Raw genomic sequence first — 15,749 nt, 5'->3', positions numbered from 1 at the left:
ACAGCATCACAGGGAGACGGTTAGGCCTCCGGATAACTGCGGGAAAGCCTGACTGGTGTCAGGCCCTCCACAAGAGGTGGAGGAGCAGAGTCTTCTCTAAACTCCTCCGGGGAAAAGGAGACTCCCTTTCCCGGTCTGCTAAGTAGTGGCTGTTGTTCCTTGACACCTTTTGCTACCGCTAGACCACGGTCTGCCTGGCAATGGGCATCTTCCCAGACGCTGGCGTCACCGCTAGACCAAGGAGCCCTTTCTGGTAGCCCTGTCTGGGCATAACAGAAGGCTCGCACTCTTGTCTTCTGGTCACACCTCACTATGTCCCCTCAGCTCCTATCCCTGTATGGCCTGGTTTTTCCTAGGTTATGATTATAGAGAGGGGATTATTATAATACTGGGATAAAGAGTAATTACTACCAACTAATGATTAATGATATTCATAAATAATCATATCTAAGATCTATATCTGGTATGACTATTCTTGTTTTATATTTTATTATACTGGAACAGCTTGTGTCCTCGGTCTCTTGCCTCAGCGCCTGGCTGGCTTGCCACCCACAAGCCACCACCCTGATTGGTCAGCAGCCAACATAGAGGCAAAACTCTCCACCAGCAAAAAGATTATGACTCACTGAAGGCTCAGATAATCAGCATTTTTTAGCAGTAAGATTTTTTTTTTTTTTTTTTGACAGCCTCCCAAGTAGCTGGGACTATAGGCGCAAGCTACCACGCCCAGCTATTTTTTGTAATTTTAGTAGAAACAGGGTTTCACCACGTTGGCCAGGCTGGTCTCAAACTCCTGACCTCAAGTGATCCACCTGCCTCCACCTCCCGATGTGTTGAGATTACAGGTATGAGCTACTGCGCCCGGCCACAATAAGATATTTTTAAATTAATGTATGTATGTTATTTTTTTCTAGACAAAAAATTGTATACTAAATTTTTTTGTATACTAAATTGTATACTAAATAGACTGTATTGTATACTAAATAGACTACAGTATACTAAATAGACTACAGTATAATGTACACTAGACTACAGTATACTAATATTGTATACTAAAATAGACTACAGTATAATGTAAACATAATTTGCATATGTACTTTAAACCCAAAAACACGTGTGACTTGCTTTGTTGCAATATTCACTTTATTGCCGTGATCTGGAGCTAAACCCACAGTATCTCTGAGATGTGTCTGTAGTTTGTTTTAAAGTACCTTTTATAACTTAGTTCTTCACTCAAAGAATATTTTTCTCTCACTGGAGCACTTTCATTTAAATCATGGAAATTGCTCCTCTATTATTTGCAGGAATTTAAGGCCAACAAGGACACGTTATAGTCATCAAAATACTTAAGATTTCCCAAAACAGCCTTTCTGGGAAAAGAAACATAAACATGAGCAGACACAAACGTGCAGAGCAGCACAGTGAAGCTATGTTGTTTCCTATTTACAGGAAGGTATCTGTTCACAGAAAACTTGAGAAGAATCCTGGGGGGCTTTTAATAATAGGGAGTGTGGGCTGGGCGCCGTGGCTCATGCCTGTAATCCCAACACTTTCGGAGGCCAAGGCGGGTGGATCACCTGAGGTCAGGTGTTTGAGACCAGCCTGGCCAACATGGTGAAACTTCATCTCTAGTAAAAATACAAAAATTAGCCGGGTGTGGTGGCACAGGCCTATAGCCCCAGTTACTAAGGAGGCTGAGGCAGGAGAATTACTTGAACCCGGGAGGCAGAGGTTGCAGTGAGCCAAGATTGCACCACTGCACTCCCGCCTGGGCAACAGAGCAAGACTCTGTCTCAAAATAATAATAATAATACTACTAATAATAATAGGGAGTATGTATTTAACATTTATCTTACTTCATGTAGGTAACAATCCCTTCAAAGGCACATATAGAATAATTTAGGCTATGCTAACTCCATGGCCAGAATCTTGAAAAAGAGACCATGACAGCAGATTCCATTTCTATTTAGGGATTTCTTCGTTTTTGTCGGATTAAGCCCGAGCTAATAATCATAAGTACCAGCAAATGGTTCCCCATTTGCCTGAAAAAGAATAGTTCTGTAAGTCACTGTCACCTTATTCATAGACACCGATTCCAAATATTAAGGTGTTAATATAGAGAAAGGCAGTATCTGTCTCTACACGGTTCCTAATCAAAACGTGAATTTGCTTTTCTTCATTTGGCCTTTATCTGTATAAGCAAATATAATTTGGAAAAATCTTTTGGGTTGTTTCGTTTTGTACTACGTTAAACAAAACATGGACTAAAATCTATTTCTTCTCATTTAGGGTTTTATTAAATCAGTATTTTGCAATTTATCACCAGCATATTAAATTGCTGTACACTCTTTCCTAGCTAGCCTATTTAAGGTGACATTTATCTATCTCCTTTAGGAAATATGTTATCTCTAGGTTTACTGATTCTTTCTGATTAAGTAAGCATAAAGAGAATACATTTGCACAAAAGGCCATCATGCTCCTCATGACAGTAAGATCGTAAAATAAAAACATGGAAGGATGAAATGAGCTGTCTAGGATCAACTAGAGAATCAGAGATGGAGTCAATCCAATAGGCTCATTTGGCTTGACGCTGTTGGTTTTTCAGGGTCGTCTCCAACTGTTAAACAAGCCATTCTTATGAACTGATGCCAGCTCTTACTATCCCTAATGAGGCTAAAGAAATCATCCTCTTTGCTCCAAAACCACTCAGACTAAGCTCCACAACTCAAGCCACCTACCCCAACCTCCACCTTAAGATTCCTAATGCAGCTCCTCACTCAAACACTAAGATATTCCTGACTAACTGGAAAGTGAAGTGGGACTACTCCATATCCTGACTAAACCCTAAAGCTACATCTGGGTCATTCAGACCAGTGAAAAATAATAGAAACAGTGAAGGGTAAGTGTGAGACCTTAGAACTTGAATGGTTAAGGGAGAAAGAATCTAGGTGGAGCTCCTCTCATGAAAATAATAATAATAATAATAATAATTATTATTATTATTATTATTAGAGACAGAGTCTCGCTCTGCGCCAGGTCTGACCCGCACAGATCAAAGAATGCACTCAGACACAGGTATCCAGTGAAAGAGTGGGCTAGGGGACCGGGCAGCACACAGACCCCGGGAGGGTGCTGTAAACCGTGGCCCTGACCAGCTGGCACTGTGGGCATTTATTCAGCACAGATTTAATGACAAAGGCTTTGAGTTAACACACTTGTGGGTAATTAACATGGTCGCGCTGCTGCCCCCCACCCAGGCAGTCCTGTGCCTGGATGATTAAAGGCCAGGTTCTGAGGCCTAAGTAAACTAACTTACCTAGATTAGTTTCTTTACATCCCCTTGTTATCTAACCTAAGCTCTTAAGAGACTTCAGCTGCCTTCAGCCAAATTTTCTTTTGAAGCTTTGCAAACCCCTGGCCTTCCAAGAAGGTTCGCATCTTTCTAGGATTTTTCCCACCACCCTGACCAATCTCCTACAGCTCTGTTGCCCAGGCTGGAGGGCAGCAGCGCTATCTCTGCTCACTGCAACCTCTGCCTCCCAGGTTCAAGCGACTCTCCTGCCTCAGCCTCCTGAGTGCTGGGATTACAGGCACCGGCCACCATGCCCAGCTAATTTCTGTATTTTTAGTAGAGACGGGGTTTCACCATGTTGGCCAGGCTGGTCTTGAAACCCTGACCTCATGTGATCCACATGCCTCGGCCTCCCAAAGTGCTGGGATTTACAGGCGTGAGCCACTGCGCCCAGCCATGAAAATTATTTAATTCAGAAACATAATGGTATGATAGCATCATCTTTTCTTTTAACCAAATTATTTTCATGTTAACACCTAACCAAGGACAGGAATTTGAGGATCTAAAAGGTAGAAAAGTAATGTAGACAATTCTGAAAAAGGACATATTACTTGAGAAGGGAATGGAAGAGGGAGCTGCCTCTAGTAGCATGGTAATGATGGTAGCGAGTGTTATTCAGGAAGTGGAAACAGAAAGAGTGACAAAAAATTTACCTTCATTGGCCCAACAATCTAAAAAATAAGAATTAATTACACCTCTCTCTTCCACTATTAAGGCCATCAGCCACCCCCATCACCACTGCCCTGGGGTGGGAGGGTGACCTGAAGCTGCACCAGCCCTATCAGCACAATAGAGCATTCAGTCACTGATGACTTTTGACCCAGGCCTGCACGCACAGTCTCTGCGAGTGGCTATTGTGGCCAACTTCATTCCAAGCCTAACCAATCAACTTCTGAATAAACACCGGCAACACCAATTGTCTTTCAACTGATGATGGCTATAGGATAGGGTGTACTTATACTGAGGCAAGAATAAGCAAGGAACACGACTATTTCCCAGCTCCTTTCTGTTTGAGGGGTGGAGTGGTGAGGATTATGGACGTGACATAGATTTTTCAAAGGTCAGATTAGTGGTTCTGTGAGGATCTATCCCATTTAAGCCCTACCTAACCTTTAAGTAAAACAAGTTTACATACCGCGCTCCCTAAGAAAAAACTTTGGAAAGGCTTCTTTTGAACTATATTAATTACAAAATCAACAGCTGCCCAAGGTGAGAAGCTGATCATTGCAGCTGTTCCTTCTATCCCCTGACATACAAGGACAATGGTCTAATGTAGAGACATAGATATCAAGGTAAAGCTTTTAAAAAATCATTATTTCCATGTCCCTGCTCCCTGATAGCACATAAGCAACTACTTCTATCAATGTGGCATAGCAACTACTGATTACTAATCAAAAAGCAGTCTGTGTTCCTGAAACACAGGCTGCCCATGGTTCTCCAGTTCACGCACAATAATATTTCTCTACAAGTTACATATATTCTTCTCTGTTGACCTATGGAAAACTAATTCTACAAAATAGGAATATATTAACACAGTTTCTTATGTACATGAATATATATAGATATGATACATATGCAACAAAACAAAACCCAAGTAAATATAACTATCATCCTCAATTTAACAGATTTGTTAAAAACTTGGAATTTTCCACATTCAAGCTATAATATTTATTGACTTTCCTATGGGTTAAAGAAAAGGACACTTATTTAGAGGCTTAATTATATACCTACACAAAAATAAATACCCTTATAATTTATCTCTCATTCTAGTTTTAAACTTTTTAATCTAAGTTCATAATTACCGTTTAAGTGCACAATTGTTGTAAATATGGCCTTTAGTCTCAACAGCTTTTGCCAGCTAATAAGAGATTTAGATAGGATTAAAGAAGATTAGCAAAGAGGGCAAATGAAGGGTAAAACTAGTGTCTGCCAATTACTGAAGAGATAAGGCTTGGATGTCTTCAACGTGGCTTTCTAGAACATACTATAATTATGTCACTCCGAGGCTCGTATTAACGCTTCTAACACATAACAAACGAGTAATTAACGTTTTAAAAGTCACCAAATTCTTTAAAAAGCAACGCAGGAAAAAAGATCCCAAACTAACCAAGTCGAAGGTTTACAGAAATTAAATAAGGAGCTATTACAATGGGAAAACAAAGATTGTATCTTAAAATATAAAAGCACAGTTCTCTGTGCTCATATTCACAAATTATTTCAAAGCTTACACACAAATAAACAAAGTCCACCCCGACGAAGAGATTGAACGTCCTGCCCGGCGCCTGCAGTGGAAGCAGGCGGTGGCGCGGTCGGGGGAACTTTCTCCCTCCCGGTCAAGCCTGGGGAATTCAAGGACCGGGGAGGCGGGGTCCGACCGAAACGCTGGAAAGTCACTTTTGTTTTCACCATTATTTCACTCAATGGGTTGTGTTTCTGAATAAATTAAGTCAGATAACTTTGGCTTCCCTCTTTGAGAATTCCGTTATCATTAGAACAAATGTCTGTTTCTTTTAAACGATTATCTAAACACTTTGCATACAGCTCTTTCCTTGTAGGGTTGAGATTACTAACCACTAAAAACCAGTTTTATTGCTCTGGACACCGCACTCTCGACCTGTCCCTAAATTAAAACGTATTACTTGAAGAAAAGGGACAGTTTTCGTCACACGCTTTCTGATCCGACTCTGCAAACCAGGGCCCTTAAAAGGCTCCGGGGACCGCGTGGTGGAAGGAGGGGGCGTCTCCGGGCGCCGGGAGTCCGGCGCCGTGCGGGGGACGCGGGTGTGCGGAATTCCACTTTCACCTGAGCGTCCTTTGGGATGCACCAGCGAGGGCTGCAGTCGGACCTAGTTCCTGTTTTTCTCCCTCCTTTTAGATTTTGCAACAGTTCTGAACTCAGTTTCGCTGCCTCCCAGAGACCCAATTCTGCCTCTCTGTCCTAAAAGCAGTTTCCACCGCCAGCCCAAGCAGCAGGGGAGCAGAGGTGGAAGACCCCGGAGGAGAGTTTAGGGGCGGGGGGTCTCTCAGGCTAAGGGACGCCCCGCCGTCATCCTCCCACGCCAGGCCGGCCTCCGCAGTCCAGGAGGCGGGAAAGTGGTCAGGAGGTCTGGGAGACACCGACCGCCTTCCCTCGGGCTGACCACTCCCGCCCGCTCCGCCCCTCCGGGGACCCTCCTCCCTCCAGTCCTTCCCCTACCGGCGTCAGGGGCCGGTCTCCCGGCGAAGATTGGCCCTGGTAGCACAGGGCGCCGAGGGGACATGCCCGGCCAGCCTCGCAGGTCGGGCTCGGGCTGGGTCGGACAGAGGGTGGTGGCCCTGGAGCCCGCTGGGGATTACCTGCCTGTGGCTGCCGCTTACCTTGTTCGCTCCCTTGTGAAGCTCCGGCGTCTTGTGTGTTTCGTCTCCTAGGAAACGGAGGAGGGCCTACGGCCCGCCCAGAGAGGGCGTGGTCTCGAGGGAAATCCCCGCCAATCCCGCAGGCCCCGCCTTCCCCGGGGCGGGGCTTCAGGGAGCAGGGGGACTGTCGGCTGAGCTGCAGCAAGCGTGCCATTTAGACTTGGGGTTTAGGGGAGTTGATTACCTTTTCAGTCAGTTCTTTCTCAGAATTTAGTTTGTTTGCCCTTTATTTTGTTTTGGTTTTGTTCCGATTCATTCTGCAAAGTCTTGATTAATTAAAATATGGTTCCCAGACGGGGCAGAGCAAGAGAAGGACGTCTGTTTGCCTCATACTTGCACTTGTTTACTTATGCCTGGGGAAAAACTGTTCTAGTATGCAGTTCCTTATATTGGTCAATTCCTTGGCTATTTATTACGTCTTGAGCTGCACTTCTAAGTTTGTTTCCATTTATTCATTCAGAGAACCTGCCTAGTATCAGCCACAGGGTAGGAGAGTGGTAATTCCAAGAAAAATGAATAAATGTGTGAATAAATGGGTAAATTGTAACTAGTCTAGCATTTAGAGAGGAAGGCACACTTGTGTTACTGCAAATAGTTCAGACTGGCTGGCAAAAGGGTCTACGAAACAGAAACATGAATGATGAAGCAGTGGTGCGGCCAGTTAATAATTATTAGGTGTCAGGATGTGGGCTTGGGACCGAGAATAGTGCCAAGGTAGACACGACAGACACGCTTGTGGCCCTCACAGCTTAAAGTGAAGTAGGCTTTCACGTGTATGTTTATGGCAGCACGATTCACAATTGTAAAAATGTGGAACTAACCTAAGTGCCCACTGACTAATGAGTGGATAAAGAAAATGTGGTATATATACACCATGGGATGCTACTCAGCCACAAAAAAGAGTGAAATATTTGGAAGAGTGAGAGGTCATTATTCTATGCGAAGTAATACAGGAGTGGAAAACCAAAAATTATATGTTCTCACTTATAAGCAAAAGCTAAGCTATGAGTATGCAAAGGCATACACCGTGAAATAATGGACTTTGGAGACTCAGAAAGGGGAGGATGGGAGAGGCTAGGAATAAAAGAACTATGCACTAGGTACCGTATACACTACTGAGATGAGGGGTGCACTAAAATCTCAGAATTCACCGCTTTATAATTCATCTGTGTAACAAAAAACCATTTGTACCCCAAGAGCTACTGAAATAAACATTTAAAAACAGGCCAGGCTCAGTGGCTCATGTCTGTAATCCCAGCACTTTGGGAGGCCGAGGTGGGTGGATCACCTGAGGTCAGGAATTCAAGACCAGCCTGGCCAACATGGTGAAACCCTATCTCTACTAAAAATACAAAAAACATCTGGGTGTGGTGGCACGTGCCTGTAATCCCAGCTACTCGGAAGGCTGAGGCAGGAGAATCACTTGAACCCAGGAGGCGGAGGTTGTAGTGAGCTGAGGTGGTGCCACTGCACTCCAGCCTGGGTGACTGAGCAAGACTCTGTCTCAAAATAATAATAATAATAATAATAATAATAATAATAATAATAAATGGCCAGGCACGGTGGCTCATGCCTGTAATCCCAGCACTTTGGGAGGCCGAGGTGGGTGGATCACCTGAGGTCGGGAGTTTGAGACCAGTCTGACCAACCTGGAGAAACCCCATCTCTACCAAAAATACAAAAAATTAGCCAGGGGTGGTGGTGCATGCCTGTAATCCCAGCTACTCGGGAGGCTGAGGTAGGAGAATAGTTTGAACCCAGGAGACGGAGATTGCGGTGAGCTGAGATCACACCATTGCACTCCAGCCTGGGCAGCGAAATGAAACTCCGCCCCCAAAAAAAATAATAAATAAAAGATTCATTGCTCTCCAATAAATAAGTGAAGTAGGCAGGCAAAGTAAAAAGCATAAGTTAGATAGGTCATAGCGGCTTTATATACCCAGTTATGAAGCCTAAGCTTTAACATGTGTCAATGAGGAAGACCAGTGAAGAATCTCCCGCTGAAGAGTGACATGTTCACATTTGCATTTTAGAAAGATCCCAAGAGCAGCAGTGGGTAGGGTGGATTTGAGCTGCGAGTCTGGAGGCAAGAGAAAGATTGGGAGTCTTTCTCCCAACTGATTGGAAAGAAATGATAAGGATCCAATACTAGCAGTGATGATGGAAATAAGACAGAGAAAGACAGAATTCAAGGGATGTTTAGGAGTTAAAATTGGCAGGACCATCAGGCTTAGATGAGTGGTGGATAGTGGTATCCATGACCAAGTTGGAAAATAATGGAGGAGGAGCTGATTTAGGGATGGAGGATGTGAGAGATAACAAGCCCAGTTTTGAAATTTTTGAATTGAGGAAAATCCTAATGCAGATTACAAGAAGGGAGTTTGTAATATAGATTTGTAACTTAGGGTTCTTTTAGAGCTAGAAATACAGATATATTGGGATACTGTGGATGAAATCATGGATATAGATGAAATAAACCGTAAGAAGAAAATAGGGATGGGATTCTGGAAAACTTCATCCTCTAAAGAGTGGAGAAAGAAAGAGTAGGGGTGAGGAAGAGACAGACTGAAAAAAGAAAAGTCAGGGAAGTAGCAGGAGATCCCTCAGAAAAATGGTATTTCAGAATGAGGAAAGGTGGGTTTCCCAAAAGAAAGATAAAGAGAAAGGAAGGAAGGAAAGAGAGAGAAAACAAAAAGAGGACAAATGGCATTTATTCCATCTGAAGAGCTCTTCTGTTTCAAAACAAGCAGAGCATGCACAAAACATATTTTTTTGTCACGTTTCACAATAGAAGAATAGAAATTCTCCAAGCACTTCTAACCCCTTCTAAAAAGTACGTAATATCTGAGCAGAGCAGTGAACGTACCTGAAAGGCAAAGGTGGCCCAAAGGCAAATCCCATTTCAGCATTTCAACCAGCAGATGAAGGCTTGGACCTGTGGCAATAGGGCTGAGCTGGACCAGGGACTAGGAAATCTACCAGGGGAGGTTAGAAGGGGTCAAAGTGATCCCAGGTCAGGAGCATCATCTGGACCACAAAGGAAACAAACACAATCATGTCTGAAGAAGGCATCCTCAACTTAGGCCTCTAGGTTTTTCAAAACATATGAACTCATGACCACAGAGGAATGAACACTGTCAAATGAGAATCTAGAAAAAGCAACAATTATTCGGACTTTCCAGGATTTCCAAAATTGGAAAAATCAGCTTGAATACAAAATAGCTATGTATGAAATATACAGAGAAATAGAAGAAGGAATGGCAAAAATGAACAGAAATCAGTCAGGAATATTAGAAAAAGAATTAAATAAACTGTTAGGAAGAAGTATAACTATTGAAACTTTAAAAATGAGTTACATGTTATATTAGAACAAAAGAAAGAGAATTGGCACAAAATCTGCAGAAAGTACCTAGAATATAGCATATAAAAGATTAGAGGATGAGAAATACTAATGAGAAATTAAGAGATATGATGGATAAAATAAAGTCTAACATGGGTCTAAATAAATTCTAAGAAGTAGATTTGTTGTTGATAATGCATTGCTACAGTAGTTCTTTTTTTTTTTTTTTTTTTTGAGATGGAGTGTCGCTCCGTCGCCCAGGCTGGAGTGCAGTGGCGTGATCTCAACTCTCTGCAAACTCCACCTCCCAGGTTCAAGCAATTCTCCTGCCTTAGCCTCCCGAGTAGCTGGGACTACAGGCGCACGCTACCACGCCCAGCTAATTTTTGTATTTTTAGTAGAGACGGGGTTTTACTATATTGGTCAGGTTGGTCTCGACCTCCTGACCTCAGCTGATCCACCCACCTCAGCCTCCCAAAGTGCTGGGATTACAGGCGTCAGCCACTGCACCTGGCCAGCTGCAGTTCTAATAAAATTTATCTATATGGTAGAATCAAACAAATATTGATACTGTTGAAAATCAGAGTTCTTATTTGGGAGAAGAGCGATAAAGATACAGAATGGAGAAAGAAGAGGAAGAATCTGTGGTGTCAGTTTTGACTTGGAGGTAGCAAGATGAACACATGACTTAAAAAGTACTTCCTAGCTCTGTTCACTGAAAGGCTCTAGAAACAATGACACTACAGTAACAGTGAACAGATTAACACCCAAGTCCTGGTTTTGTAATACTATTATTTACTTAAGGGAAACAGGAGTTCTTGGAGAAGTGGCTGATTCCATGACTGGGGCAAGGAAAGTCCAAGGTAGTCTTAAAATGTATCATGCACACCTAACAAAGGTTAAAGATCCTATTTTACCAAGCCACCGAACACTACAAGTACTTTATAATTCTTTAATTCAGATTACCCATTCAATTTATGTGCTAATGTCATCTAATATTTTAGTTCATATCTATAAACCTATAGATTCGTCTGTTATTTTACATTCGGAGTATTTGTACATTGATACATGTGATGATTTCTTTGCTCATCTTATCTTTTTGTACCTCAGACCTTCCTCCTGGGATTACCTTCCTTCATCCTAAAGTATAGCCTTTAGAAGTTCCTTTACAGTAGGTCTGTTTGTGGTAAAATGTCGCAGTTGCTTTTTGTTTTTGTTTTAATTTTTTTTTTTTTTATGGAGTCTTGCCATGTCGCCCAGGCTGGAGTGCAGTGGTGCAATCTTGGCTCACTTGCAAGCTCTGTCTTCTGGGTTCACACCATTCTCCTGCCTCAGCCTCCCGAGTAGCTGGGACTACAGGCACCCGCCACCATGCCCAGCTAATTTTTTGTATTTTTAGTAGAGACAGGGTTTCACTGTGTTAGCTAGGGTGGTCTCCATCTCCTGACCTCATGATCTGTCCGCCTCGGCCTCCCAAAATGCTGGGATTAGAGACATGAGCCACTGCACCTGGCTTTGTTTTTATTTTTTAAAAATCTCTATTTGTCCTTGCTCTTGCAATATAGTTTTCTTAGGTACAATTCTAGTAGTTTGAGAGTTATTACTTCTCAGTACCATGAGGGGAAATTTTCGTTTGAACAGAAATGTGCATTTCATCTTCCAGTATCCATTTTTACTGTTGAGAAGTCTGCTGTGATTTAATTGCCACTCCTTTGTAGGTCATCTCTCTTTTCTTTCTGGTACTTTTAAGTTTGCTTTGTTCTGGCACTCTACAGTTTTACTACTTTGTGTCTAGATGTGAATATCTTCTTACTTGCCCTGCTTGGTATTATCTGTGCTTCTTAGATCTGTGGATTTATGTCTTTAACCAGTTGTAGAAAATAGCCATGATTTTGCAAAAATTGTCTCTCCTTTATTCTTTCTACTGCTTAGAATTTATTTAGACCTATGTCAGGCTTTCTCGTTTTATCCTAAATTCAAGATTTCTTTTCAGTTTAATTTGTCCTTAGATTATATGCCACTGAGGGTGTACTGTCAGAATATTCTTTTCAGGCGGGGCGCGGTGGCTCATGACTGTAATCCCAGCACTTTGGGAGGCCGAGATGGCTGGATCACCTGAAGTCAGGAGTTTGAGACCACCCTGGCCAACATGGTGAAACCCTGTCTCTACTAAAAACACAAAAATCAGCTGGGCATGGTGGTGGGTGCCTGTAATCCCAGCTACTTGGGAGGCTGAGGCAGGAGAATCTCTTGAACCTGGGAGGCAGAGATTGCAGTGAGCTGAGATCGTACCATTGTACTCCACCTTAGGGGACGAGAGCAAAACTCCATCTCTGGGAAAAAAAAGAAAAGAAAAGAAAAATATTGTTCTCTAACACTACTTCAAATTTTGCACTGGGAAAAATACAAACTATTTGACAAATGACATAATGATTAACCATATGAAAAAAATTAAAATTTGACCTTTTTTGCCTTCCTAAGTTTAAAGATGTATCTACCAGCTCAATTTGGAATAATCTGAACATGAAAAAGAATAATGATGGTAATAAATTATACTACATTTAAATTTTTTTCAAAAAAATAAAAAATAGAAAAAATAAAATATAAAAAAGTTAAAAAACAAAAAATTAATTTTTAAAATTGATAAGTAAAAAGTGTACATATTTGTCTTGTACCATATAATATTTTGATACATGTATATATTGTGTAATGCTTAAATCAAGTTATTTAACATAAGCATTATCTCACATACTTACCATTTTTGTGTATGTGCTGAGAACACAAAATCTACTGTTTCAGTACTTTTCAGGTATACAGTATACTGTTATCAATTATAGTCGCCATGATGAACAATAAATCTCTTCAATTTATTCTCCTGTCTAACTGAAATTTTGTATCCTTTGACCAACATCTCCCCAGTCATCGCATCCCCCAGCCTCTAGTAACCACCATTTTACCGTCTATTTCTATGAGTTTAACTTTTTCACACTCCACATACAAATGAGATAATGTGGTGATTGTCTTTTTTTTTTTTTTTTTTTTTTTTGAGATGGAGCCTCACTTTGTTGCTCAGGCTGGAGTGCAGTGGCGCGATCTTGGCCCACTGCAAACTCCACCTCCCAGGTTCAAGTGATTCTCAAACCTCAGCCTTCTGAGTAGCTGGGATTACAGGCGCTCATCACCACACCCTGATGATTTTTGTATTTGTAGTAGAGACGGGGTTTCACCATATTGGCCAGGTTGGTCTTGAACTCCTGACCTCAAGTGATCCGCCTTCCTGGGCCTCCCAAAGTGCTGGAATTACAGGTCTGAGCCACTGCGCCTGGACTGATATTTGTCTTTCTATATCTGGTTTATTATCACTTAACATAATGCCCTCCAGGTTCATCCATGTTGCAAATGACAAGATATACATAATACATAATGGAATGCTATTCAGCCTTAAATGATACCACATTGAACAAAAAATTGTAGCACTCAATATATAGCTCAATTCTTCACTTCCTTTTGGTCTTTATTCAAAACATCACTTTCTCAGTGAAGCCTTCTCTAGCCACCCTCTACTACTCCACTGCTGACACTTCTTGCATACCCCTTGGCTTAATTTTCTTCTTAATATATACTATATTTTACCAATGTCTGTTTATTTTCTGCTTCTCCCACTGGAATGCAAGCTCCCTGAAGGCAGAGATTTATGTCTGTCTTGGTTGCTGATATATCTATCCCTGAAACAGTGCCCAGCATATACCAAGTGCTCAATAAATATTTATTGAATGAATAAATGACTGTTTCCTCCGCCTGCTCTCTGGAGAATGAAATGTAGAGAGGCAAGTGGGAGGCAGGCAGTGAGACAAGTTAAGGGGGCATGTTCAGTTCCACAGTTAAGCTGTGATGGTGAATTGGAAAAGTGGACAGCAGTGGAGACAGAGGGAAGCATTGTGGCATCCAACCACAAATCAATCCTTAGATAGATTCCATCGGCAGTTTGAATTCTTAGAAACTTTATAAGTGCAAGTGTTTGCTTGGACCCTCCTCTGGCAGAACTCACTACCTCCTCCAATCCCAGCTTGAGATGGGTCTGATTGTTTAAATTGCCCTCCTTCTATTGAATGGTTATATGTCACTTTGCAGTTCCTGAGTTTTACCCATTGTGATCTGTAGTGGGCCTCTTATTTTTGCCTGTCCAGCATCTATCTGCCCTGTCAGGTATTCCCCCAGTTTTTTGTTTGTTTGTTTGTTTTTGAGATGGAGTCTCACTCTGTCACTCAGGCTGTAGTGCAGAGGCACGATATTGGCCCACTGCAGCCACCATGTCCCTGGTTCAAACAATTCTTCTGCCTCAGCCTCCCAAGCAGCTGGGATCACAGGCACGCACCACTACGCCCGGCTAATTTTTGTGTTTTTAGTAGAGATGGGGGTCTCACCATATTGGCCAGACTGGTCTCAAACTCCTGATCTCAAACGATCTGCCCGCCTCTCGGCCTCCCATAGTGCTGGGATTACAGGTGTGAGCCACCATGCCTGGCCCTTCCCCCAGTTTTCTTTGGGCAGACACCCTGACCCACTTGGCTATGTGGCTCAGTTTCAGAGATGGGCATGTGAGCCACTCAGAGTCTCAGGGTGGCTTACACAGATGGCAACATGATTCCAAGCTACTGGGAAAGACAAACTCCCCTTCTGCTAGGGACACTTAGCAGTACCATGAAGGCCCAGAGTGGCTGGGGGCCAGCTTTGCTGCACAGGGACAGCCTTCCTGAGAAGGAACAAGGAAGAACACAGAGCTAGGAGGGACTGACATCGTTTCCAGATGTCAGCATTGGAGCATCTGGACAGAGCCACGCAGATACCTATTCCCAGTCTCTTCAATGACAAGGGTCAGAAAATTCCCTTTTTTGCTTAGTCCTTTGATTTTCATTTCCACTTGCAATTGAAAGTGATTCTGGCCGGGTGCAGTGGCTCACGCCTGTAATCCCAGCACTTTGGGAGGCTGAGGCGGGCAGATCACCTGAGGTCAGGAGTTCGAGACCAGCCTGGCCAACATGGTGAAACCCCGTCTCTACTAAAAATACAGTAGTTAGCCAAGTGTGGTGGCACACGCCTATAATCCCAGCTACTCAGGAGGCTGAGGCAGGAGAATTGCTTGAGCCCGGGAGATGGAGGTTGCCGCGAGCTGAGATTGTGCCACTGCACTACAGCCTGGCCGACAGAGCGAGACTCTGTCTCAAAAAAATAAAAAAATAAAAAAATAATAAAGTGTTTCTGACTTGTATAGGGCCATAGAGAAGATTTACTTTCTCCTCTTACATGTTAACCCTTCTAGTATTTGAAGTTAGCTGTCCCATCTCTCCACTTAAGGACTGATTTGTGATTGGACACCATTCCAGAATTGCAGGGTGAAGGGTCATTCCTTAGCCAGTCCAGCCTTCCATCTAGTGCTTGAAATCCCCCCCGAGCCTCAATGCTAAGTGTGTGGACCTGACACTAAGTCAGTGACTGAAGGACCAGAACATTCACGGTTCAATTCATTTTTTAGTATGCTGTACTCTCTTGCTTTTTCCTCAGCTCCTAGCTCTGATCCAGCTACCATAAAATGATGTGTTTGTGGAATAAATCATTTTCTGAAGATACGTATCAACTATTATATAAGCTCATGTTCAAATT

General features: G+C 42.6%; 2 protein-coding genes across 8 annotated transcripts in view; one reads left to right on the top strand and one right to left on the bottom strand.

The window, feature by feature from the left end:
* Positions 1-7,982, bottom strand: part of MAK (male germ cell associated kinase) — a 73,763-nt gene extending 65,781 nt beyond the window's left edge. For 2 of the 7 annotated variants that reach the window (XM_055264139.2, XM_063632396.1), the window contains exons 1-2: positions 6,549-6,698; positions 5,155-5,210 (exon numbers count right to left, since the gene is read on the bottom strand). The gene's annotated coding sequence lies outside the window, so the exon portion shown is untranslated. The other 5 variants (XM_055264131.2, XM_055264138.2, XM_055264132.2 and 2 more) reach the window with 3 other exon arrangements.
* The window catches only part of SYCP2L (synaptonemal complex protein 2 like), a 232,546-nt gene that overhangs the window by 81,571 nt on the left and 135,226 nt on the right, over positions 1-15,749 (top strand). The window lies entirely within an intron of this gene.

Source organism: Symphalangus syndactylus, chromosome 23 (genome assembly GCF_028878055.3).
Source record: "Symphalangus syndactylus isolate Jambi chromosome 23, NHGRI_mSymSyn1-v2.1_pri, whole genome shotgun sequence".
Lineage (NCBI taxonomy): Eukaryota > Metazoa > Chordata > Mammalia > Primates > Hylobatidae > Symphalangus > Symphalangus syndactylus.
Note: the sequence above shows the minus strand (reverse complement) of the source record. Positions and strands in the feature narration are given on the sequence as shown.